The sequence below is a fragment of the Rhincodon typus genome, chromosome 13, assembly GCF_021869965.1.
Source record: "Rhincodon typus isolate 14 chromosome 13, sRhiTyp1.1, whole genome shotgun sequence".
Classification (NCBI taxonomy): domain Eukaryota; kingdom Metazoa; phylum Chordata; class Chondrichthyes; order Orectolobiformes; family Rhincodontidae; genus Rhincodon; species Rhincodon typus.
Genome location: NC_063344.1, coordinates 10190294 through 10200764, shown reverse-complemented (window position 1 = coordinate 10200764; position 10471 = coordinate 10190294). Strand labels below are relative to the sequence as shown.

The 10471-nt window shown below is 39.2% G+C and overlaps 1 protein-coding gene across 1 annotated transcript in view; it reads right to left on the bottom strand.

Moving 5' to 3' along the window:
- rnf13 (ring finger protein 13) overlaps positions 1 to 10471 on the bottom strand; it is a 187006-nt gene that overhangs the window by 103083 nt on the left and 73452 nt on the right. The gene's annotated exons all lie outside the window — the stretch shown is intronic.

The window sequence follows — 10471 nt, the reverse complement described above, 5'->3', positions numbered from 1 at the left end:
GGGTCTAGGCCCGAAACGTCAGCCTCTCTGCTCCTATGATGCTGCTTGGCCTGCTGTGTTCATCCAGCCCTGCACCTTGTTGTCTCGGATTCTCCAGCATCTGCAGTTCCTACTATCTCTGATACCATTTATATCTGCATTTGCACACAGTTTGACCATAGCTTTAAAATTAACCAGACCTCAGAGCTCCCAAAGAAGAATAACTTAAAATGTTTCAATGTGAGGGAGAATAAAATGAGTGATCATATGTGTAAGATGATCACAAATGAGGGAATTCAGCAGAAATTGATTACCTGCATCTACCACTGCAATATTTAAAAGGCATTTGGACAGGTACATGGATTGGAAAGTTTTACAGGGGTATTGGTCAAACACCGGCAAATGGGACTCTTTCAGTTTCGGAAACCTGGACGGCATAGACAAGTTGGACTGAAGGGCCTGTTTCCATGCTGTATCACTCTATATATTTGATCCACCATAATATGCCTTGGGTGTCTAACGTCACATTTCAGCCAATAAAGGAACATAGCTAAGTCCATCTCTCCATCTCTGTCTCACATCCTTCAATATAGTTGGCAACAAAACAAAAACACTTATGAACCTCAGACTTAAAATTACAAGAAAACCAATGTCACAGCATAAATTCCCATTTGGGAGAAAGAGTACCAAACTTAGAATCAAAGTCATACAACATGGAATCAGGTCCTTCGGTCCAACACATTTGCGCCCACTAGACATCCCAATCTGACTTAGTCCCATTTGCCAGCATTCAGCCCATATCCCTCTATTCATATACCCATCCAGATGCTTTTCAAATGTTGTAACAGTACCCACCTTCACCACTTCCTCTGGCAGCTTTTTCCATATATGTACCACCCTCTGCACAAAAACATTACCCCTTCTCTCCTTTGTGGGTAGAAGAGTTTCTTAGCATCACCCCTGAAAAGCCTAGTTCCAATTTTTAAGGTATACAGCTGACTCAGTCTGCAATCAACAGATGGAGCTTCCTTCTATCAATTCCACTTGCCTTTTCAACATCTTTTCCATTCTTTTTAAGAATGGTTGGTTGTACATGTTTAGAATTGAGTCTAAGATTTTAAACTTTTCCCCCTTCTCTTGATAGAAATTAAATCTGTAGGAGGGTCAGGTAAAATGGAACGAGGAACTTGCTAACTTTTCTTCTTTGTCAATTCTAATTTTATTGACTGCACCTGTCCTTTGTCCAGTTTCTTGCAATTGAAAGCTATATTTTACCATTATGATTAACCTTAGTTGCTGTGACATTTTCCCTTCAATTCCCCTTTTGTATAATGAATCTAAGCCATTGAGAAAATCAAGTTTAAAAAAATACAATCTTTGTACATGTTTTACTCCATTTTGCAAGGCAGCTTATTGAGAAAGCACAGATAACACCTGCAGAGATATTAAAATCTGGAATACTCATGTTTTATTCATGGTAACCTTCCTCCATTTTCAACGTGCATTTTATGCTTTGAATGCAATTGTTTACTTCTTTCAAAAAAAACGGGTGGGGGGAGCAAGGGTGGTGTGTGTCCTACTGCTTCTAGTGGCTAGAAAGTCACATGATAACACTCCACAAATCTGAAAAATTAACTGCCTCTCTTTACACATTGCTTGCTTTGCTGAGTATTTATCGAATCTGCTGTTCTTCTTTCAGATTTCCAGCATTTGGACAGTATGATGTTTTTGAAATGATACAAGTTATAGGCAAACAACTGCAGGCCACAAATCTTCAAAAAGTATTTTTGGTATAATTTGAGCAGAAAAACCAATTAAACTGACTACAAAATCCCCAATGGAAATCATGTCTTTATAATAATTCATGGATTTGTTCTATAAAGTAAGCTGCAAATGAAAGTAAAGCTCTTGTAACCTATTCTGGGTTCCATTCATTTTATTAATATGTTCTGCTGCTTTAAAAAGTATTTCTCTTTAATATTAAAGAGATGTTATGGTCCACACAGGATACCTTATACCCTACATCTTCTAATCCTATCCCTATAATCATTATCATCTTTGGAGTGGGACTTTAACCCACCACCTCCTAATTCAATGGCAGGAATACAACCATTGAGTCGAGGTTGACACAAGTTTTGCATCCACTGCACAACCAGTTTTCCTTCATAATTGTCAAGAGTGTAATTTAGAAAACATTCTTCTGCTATTTTCTGTGTACATGTTCCAACCATGCCCTAATCAATTCTCAAATATTTCAACAGTACTACAAGAGCTTTTTTAAAAATTGGTCTGCTTTGCCTATTGTTAAAGCAGGTAACAAATGAATAACCAAACCAATTAATGCTGAACTATTCACATAACAGGCAGTTACTTTTGAACTGAGCTGACAATTAGTCAAATTCCAGAACTCCAGGCAACTGTGCTCCAAATTTATTTAATGAGCTGAAGCTATTTATTAAACCGAGTTGAAACGAAACAGGGTTTGATAAATTAGCCAATTCCTGCAGTTAGAAAAGATTACGAGAAAAAAATAAACAACTGTGGCTTCAGTATGCTCTTAGGGTGGGATATAGGTTCAAGGGAAGTGAAACTTAGAAACCCAATATAAAACCGAAGATAGTAGAAGAGTGTAACAATGTGGGACAGGAAGAAAATAGAGTTGAACATCAATGGTACATGTACATCAGCAAATAAAGTCAATGCAAAGAATGGAGAATAAGATGAAGATTATTTACCTGAATGCAAGAAACATGCACAGTAAGCTATATCAACTAGAGGCACAAATAGGAATAAGTGATTCAAATTGCCATTACAAAGACAAGGTGACCAAGGTTGGGAAGTAAATATTGCAGCTAGGATACACAATATTTCAAGAAGACACGTAGGAACAGTAGCCTTATTAGTATAAAATGAACTAAGGACAGTAGTGAGAAAATGACACTATCATCCAAGATCCCAAATTAAGTATTATTGTGGAGCTTAGGAACGGAGAAATTTAAAAAGATGACAGTGAAAGTAGCTTATATAACCCCCAAAACATAGTTATACTGTTGGGGTCAGCATTCAACAAGAAATCATTATAACCTACAGCAAAGTTATAACCACATAGGACTTCAATCTTTACATACACCAGATTAATCCATTTAGCATTTTTTTCTCCATTTGCTGGATGTGGGTGTCGCTGGCTGGCCAACATTTATTATCCATTCTTAGTTACCCTTGAGAAGATGGTGGTCAGCTGCCTTCTTGAACCACAGCAGTCCACCTACTTGTAGTGAGTAGACCCAAAATGCTATTAGGGAGAAAATTCCAGGACTTTGACCCAGTGACAGCGAAGGAACGGTGATATATTTCCAAGTCAGGATGGTGAGTGGCTTGGGGGTGGGGTGGGGTGGGGTGGGGTGTGGTGGTGGTGGTCGTGTGGTGGTGGAGTTGAAGGTGGTGGTGTTTCCAAGTAGTTGCTGCCTTTATCCTTCTAGATGGAAGTGGTCATGGATTTGGAAGGTGCTGTTGTTGGAATTGAATGCGAAAAGTGCCATAGTATCAGGGGGCAATAGGTTGCTCTCTCATTTAAGAGACAACTAATGTTGAGTTGACCTGAGGGTTACCATGCCTTAGTTGAGAGAACAGGTTAAGATGGCAGGGCGTTCATGGTGACCTCAGCTTGTAAGAGAATTGAGCCTTGCTGTTGCCATCTAAGCTATGCAACCCCACTTTCCTAGAAAGATGTATTGTGGAACCAACATGGGATGAAGTGATTTTAGTCCTAGTATTACGCAATGAGATGAACAATTTGCCCTGCCTCAATGTAAAAGAGCTGCTGGGAAATAGTAATCTTAACATAATTAGATTTCATATTCGATTTGAAAGCAATATGCTACCCTCACAAAAATTCTTTAAGTTAAATTCAATTACATAGATGATAGTGCTGAGATACGAAGATATTTCTATACTCAAGGTTTTGTGAATGTTTGGAATTCCTTAGTCCAAAGGACTGCAGATGTGTGATTGTTGAATAATTTAAAGTTGAGACAGACAGATTTGCGGTCTGTCAGGAAATTGAGGGATTTAAAGAGTTGACAAGAAAATGGAGCTTAAGCCAAGTAGTAGCAATAATTGTACTGAATTGCAAAGAAGGCTTGACAGGCTACATGGTATACTCCTGCTCCTAGGTTCTTGTATTATGTCTTCACTGATATTCCAAAGGATCTCTTGGATCAGCTCTATTGGAAAGAGGAAACTGATCAGACCTGTTAAATGGTTAGAAGAATTGACAAAAAACAGAATTTGGAAACTTGTCATGTCAGATGTCTGAGACAGAACGATGCAGTTTGTAATATTCCCTCTTTGTTCTGTAAGACTCCTAAGGAAATCAGTTAAAGGGACAATTTTGCAGTTATAAACTGGTGGAAAGTGTATCCTTAGTACAATCTAACCCTGGAAATCTGAGCTACAGATTACAGAAGAGTAGAATTGGAACAGGAAAATGGTTCATCTATATGCAACAAAGAATGCTATTCTGAAGGTGGACTAAATCACTCATGCCATCATACTTCGAAAGGAAAAAATGTTTTTCTCCAAAAATAATTTCAAAGATTAAAAAGCGGATTAATGTTATTTATATTAGAATATCATTTCTTAAAAATTTTCCCACAAGAGGGAATTTGAGTGCAATTTGTGTTTCAAATGCTGAGATAGCTATAAAGAATACCAAAGTACATAATGCAGCAATCTAATGAGGGAAATATTACTGTGGGGATCTGTGTTTGCACAAATCTAGGAATTTATGAAGGGTATTTATTAAGCATGAGATTATAACCACCTGCTAGTTGAAAAAATATTGCAACCAAGCACATTTGCATGCTAAGTTCCAGTACTTCTATCAAATAGGCCTAATTTGTTCAATTTATAAAACTACTATAATAAAGCAAGCCAAAATTGAAGCAGTATTTTGCATTTAAAGTGAAATTCAGCTAGCAAGAGTACTGTACATGCATATTATCTTGATAGGGTTTTGTTTTTAAAGATTGCATGCGTTTGTGTCAAACTGCAGAAATACGAATGATGAACATTTTTGTCAGTGGTGTAATATTTCTTATGTACTGGGTTAAAGTATACTTGTCAATTGAAATAACATTTGCTAGAAACTTCAATAGCCTGAGAAGTACATGTAATTAAAACCAAGTGTTGGAAAAACTCACTAGGTCTGGCATCAGTGGTCAGAAACAGAGTTAAGTTTCAAGTCCAATTTGACTTCTTCAAAACTGCAAGGGGCTAGAAAAATGGTGGTTTTAATCCTGTTCAGAGGGGAGTAGCAGCAGCAAGTGGAACAGAATGGGAGGGTGCCCAGAGCAAAAGACAAGGGCAGATGTGGTGGTTAATGGTGGTTTAACAGAAACAGACGTGTAGTTGTGGTAATAAGTAGTCATAGAGACTGTGAAGTGCCTAAGCAGAAAATGAGGTGTTGTTCTTTCAGCTTGTAAAGGGTTTAATTGGAACAATGCAACAGGCCCAGGACAGACACATTAGCATCAAATCAAGATGGTTTACTGAAATGGCAAATAACTGAAGGTTTGGGTCACTCACACAGAGTGGAGGTGTTTCACAAAATGGTCTTGCCAATGTAAACCAGACCATACTGTGACCAGTGAATAGAGTAGACTAGACTGAAAGAAGTACAACTAAACACTTTCACCTGCAAAGTGTTTGGGGCCTTAGACAGGGAGTACCGAGGTGGAGAATGTGGAAGTATTGTACCTTCTGCAACTGCATGGAAAGGTGCCATGGGGCTAGGATGATGGAATGTTAGGAGTGACAAAGGAGTGGACTAGGTTATCACAGAGGGAACAGTCCCTACAGAGGCTGATGTGAAGGCAGGGGTAGGTAGGGTTGTAGCATCCTGCTGGAGGTGGCAAAAAATGACAAAATTATCCTCTAAATGCAGAGACTGAAAGCATGGAAAGTGAGGTAACATCAACCCCATCATTGTTCTGGGAGGGAGGGTGAGGGTAAAATATGGAGCCGTGTCAGACATGGTTGAAGGCTCTGTAACCAAGGTGGAGTAAATTCTTGGTTTAGGAAAAAGGAGGACATGTCAGAAGTACTCCAATGGATTGACTGACCACTTTGCAGAACATTGGAATTAGGGGCAGGAGTAGACCATACAGCACATCATCTGCTCTATCATTGACTAAAATAATGCCCGATTTGATTATAACACCAAATGTGCATTTCCACCTACATTAAATGACCTTTCAGCCTCTTGCTGAACAAGAATCTATCTACATTTACCTTATAAATATTCAAGAACTCTGCTTTCACCAGCTTTACAGAAGAGTTCCAAAGACTCATGGCCCTCAAGACAAACCCACCTCAACTCTTAAATGGGCAACTTCTAATTTTTAAGCAGCGACCCCTAGTTCTAGATTTTTCCATAAAAGGCAATATTCTCTCCACATCTACCCAGTCATAAGATCACAAGATGTAGGAACAAGAGTGAGTCTGTTCTGGCATTCAATTTTATGTTAGCTGATCTGTAACAAGACCAGAAGATTTGGAGCAGAATTAGGCTATTCCCCATTTGATCATGGCTGATACATTTCTCAACTCCATTCTCCTGCCTTTGCCCCCATAACCCTTCATCCCCTTACTAATTAAAAACCTATCTCTGCCTTAAATAATGACTTGAACTCCACAGCTTTCTACAGCAATACGTTTCAAAGATTAACCACCTGCTGGCTGAAGAAATTCGTCCTCAGTTCTAAAAGGGTCACCCCTTCAGTCTGAGGCTGTGCCCTCAAATCCTAATCTCTTACTAGTGGAAACATCACCTCCACATCCATTCTATCCAGGTGTCTCAGTTTTCTGTCTCAAATCGGATTTTCCGCAGATCCTTCTAAACTCCATCGAGTACAGATCCAAGTCCTCAACCACTCCTCAGAATGACAAGCCCTTTAGTCCCAGATTGATTCTTGGAAGGGATCCAGAGGAAGTTTACAAAGCCAGTGCATCCATCCTTAAATATTGGGCCCAAAACTGCTCACAATATTCCAAATGCGGTCTGACCAGAGCCTGGTGTTACCTAAGCAGTAAATTTCTGCTCTTGTATCCTAGCCCTCTTGAAATGAATGCTAACGCTCCATTTGGCTTCCTAACTGCCAAGTGAACCTGCAAGTTAACCTTAAGATAATTCTAAACTAGGACTTCCAAGTCCTTTTATGCTTCAGATTTCCAAAGCCTCAACTCCACTTTTCAGCCTTTTCCCTGTAACTCTCAACTCCCTGACCTAAAATGGGTATCTCAGCCTTGAATATACTAAATGACCCAGCCTTAACAGCTCCATGGTAAAGAATTCCACAGATTCACTACCGTAAATTTCTGTCTTACATGTGTGACCTCCTAATCTGATAGTATGCTCTGATCCAAGGCTCTCCAAAGGGAAAACAACTTTTCCACATTTACACTGTCAAGTCCTCTTAAGAATCTCATGTTTCAATAAAGTAATCTCTTACTTTTCTAAATTCCAATGAGTACAGGCTCAGCCTCTCCTCATTACACAGTTCCTCTTTACCTGGTATCAGACTAATGAACCTTCTCCGCACTGCCTCCAATGCCCTTTCTGAGGGAAGGGGCCCAACACTGTTCACAGTATTTTAGCTGTGGTCTGACTAATACCTTGTCTAGTTTTAGCAAGACCTCCCTAACTTTATACTCCAATCAAGACCTCTCAAGATCGCATAGTTTTCAATCAAGTCACTTCTTGTTCTTCTAAACTCCAGCACTTACAAGCTTAGACTGTGCAATTGTCCCTCAAGACAACCAGCAACCCCCATCTCCATTCCAGGAGTCAGTCTAGTACACCTTTTCTGAACTGCCTCCAACACATTTATAGTCTTCCCGAAATAAGGTGATCCATGTTGTGCACTGTACTCCAGACGTGATCTCACCAGGTCTCTGTATAATTGAAGCATGACTTCCTACTTTTGAATTCAATTCCCCTCACGATAAACAATAACATTCCATCACTATCTTAATTACTTACTGCACCAGTATATTAACCTTTCTGATTCATGTATGAAGTCACAGAGCCCGCTCGACCTCTCAGCTCTGCAATCTCTTACCATTTGGATAATGTTCTTAGTTTTATTCTTCCTGCCAAAATGGACAATTCCACTTCTTCCCATATTATATTCCATTTGCCACATCATTGCGCATTCACTTATGTGTGCTTCACAACTTACTTTCCTACCTAACTCTGTGCCATCAGTAAATTTGACAATCAACCTTCTACCCTTTCATCCAAGTCATTTAAATATTTGGTCAATTGTTAAGGTCCCAGCACAGATTCCTGTAGTACACATCTTGCCAACCTGATGAGACACAATTATGCCTAGTCTTTGCTTCCTGTCAGCCAATCTATCTATGCTACTCTCTACATAATGAGCTTTTAGTGAAAGCTAAGAGCATCAACTGTTCTTTTCTATTCTGATGATAGAGTGCAGGAGGCCATTCAGTTGGCCAGACTTTACCAGCAAAATAATGGAGGCTAAAGGCAAGCACTGTTACTTACAAATGACGCAAAAGGTGCAGAATTGATGAACAATTAACATTTGCTGAGAGAGTTATGCTGTTTTGCAAATACCACTGTTTCACCATGGGCACACAACTGGACAGATCAACATCTCTTCCCATCCCCCACACCTTCAAATATACCAAGGAGATAGGCTATACCCCAACTTTTTTCTTATTTAAAGGCAAGTGTAAGCTGCTGTGTTCCAGATGTAATTCAACTGGTTACACTACTCAACGTTAAGCAAAACATACTTTATTCTTACTCTACAGTTAAAATACAAAAGAAAGAAGAATTGGTATAACTAGCTATTGGAAAACTTAACAGAATAACAGATTATTTAACAGGTAAACAGCAACTGTTCCAATCTAGTACCATCCCATAAACACACCCTTGGCAAAGGCAAATTCAGTAAAATAGATTGTCTCACGTGCAATTCTGGTAGAGATATAATCAGCTTCCACAGCCAACTTCAAGACCCCAAATGCTGAAAGCTAAATTAAAAACCTGGTTCTGTGGGAGGCTGACATTCAGGCGGCTTCTTTCGTTCCAACTTTTTAAAAAACCCAAGGCCTCTCAAGCTTCGTTGGCTTCAAATAGAAGCTCCCACCTCAGTGTTTTAAGACACTATCTTCAAAGAAAAAGGACAAAATACACCTCTTAAAATGATAGTATCATCACAATACTTCAAACTTTAAGTTACTGTATTTGCGCAATTGATATGGATATAACTGCTGCAGATATTTAGAGCAATTATTTTGAAATGCAACAGAGAGAATTGTTAATGACTACCAATAATCTCTGCCACACACGCTCATGTAAAAGCCAAGTTTCTAAGTCTAAGGCTGGGAAGTTGCAATTTTTTTTTCTTTTCCATGGTGGTGGGCACCATAACATGACGGTCATCATCTAAGTGGTCATCTGATAGGCTTTTCAGCAGTTCACCATCAACCAATCAGAACTGGCCACCACAGAGCAGCAGAGACAGGAGGGAGTAAGGGAGTAGAGTTAATGGCAGCAGTGTAAAGAAGCCAAGTGGTTGTTAACTGAACTGTTAGGGCCTCAATTTGCTACATGCCAGGAAGTTGAAGCTTGGGCCTTCCCATCCTGAAATGAATTCCTGTGGTGGTAGGAGGGAAGCAAGTAACTCCTGCCAGATTATCTTCCCCTCCTACCACCTTCCCTGCTGCTTCTTGGAAAGAGGAGGAGACTTTGCTTTAAGTTTATTTGAAAAGTAAAGTAGTGTCGATTTTTAAACAACTAATATTGTTTAAACGACCATGTCCAGTCGTCCTGCTTTAGCCAGGTTTCCAGGTCAGAGATCCATCTAAACAAAACCCAAGCCCAAGGTCAAGCCCAAAGGTAGTGCAAATGGAGCCACAAGTACTCCAACAGTCACAAGGATGCAAACAGTTGCCCAAGTCATGGTATTCTATGACTTTATGAAGTAGGGATGCCAGACGGCAAGTTTGACTTTAGCAGTGAGCATGTGTCAAGTTCAAAGTCCATATTTTTATGCCAAGCCGGATTCAACTTCTACAAAAAAATTGCCATTTCACAAGTATATACATTAGCATTATTCATGTAGAGTCTCATTGCATCATGGATATTTTTCAGAATCTTTTTGTCATATTTTATTACTTTACTAAACTTCATTAAATTTCCTTTGTTTCTTGTTCCTTTCTCTGAAGTCAATCTTTCTTTCTCATTCTTTACTTTTCATTCAGTACCTGATTTAATATTTAATTCACCTTCATTCTCAAGTGCTATTGTCCAAGTGCCCTTTTTTCCCTTGTTGCGTTGACTTGTTCACATTTTCAGCAGTTTTGCAGACAAAAATTTTTTGATCTGAAGTGTCTAAAGTGAATGTCAAACAGCAAAGATCTTTAGGTTGTAGAAAAAAAAACTGGGCCTCTTTACACC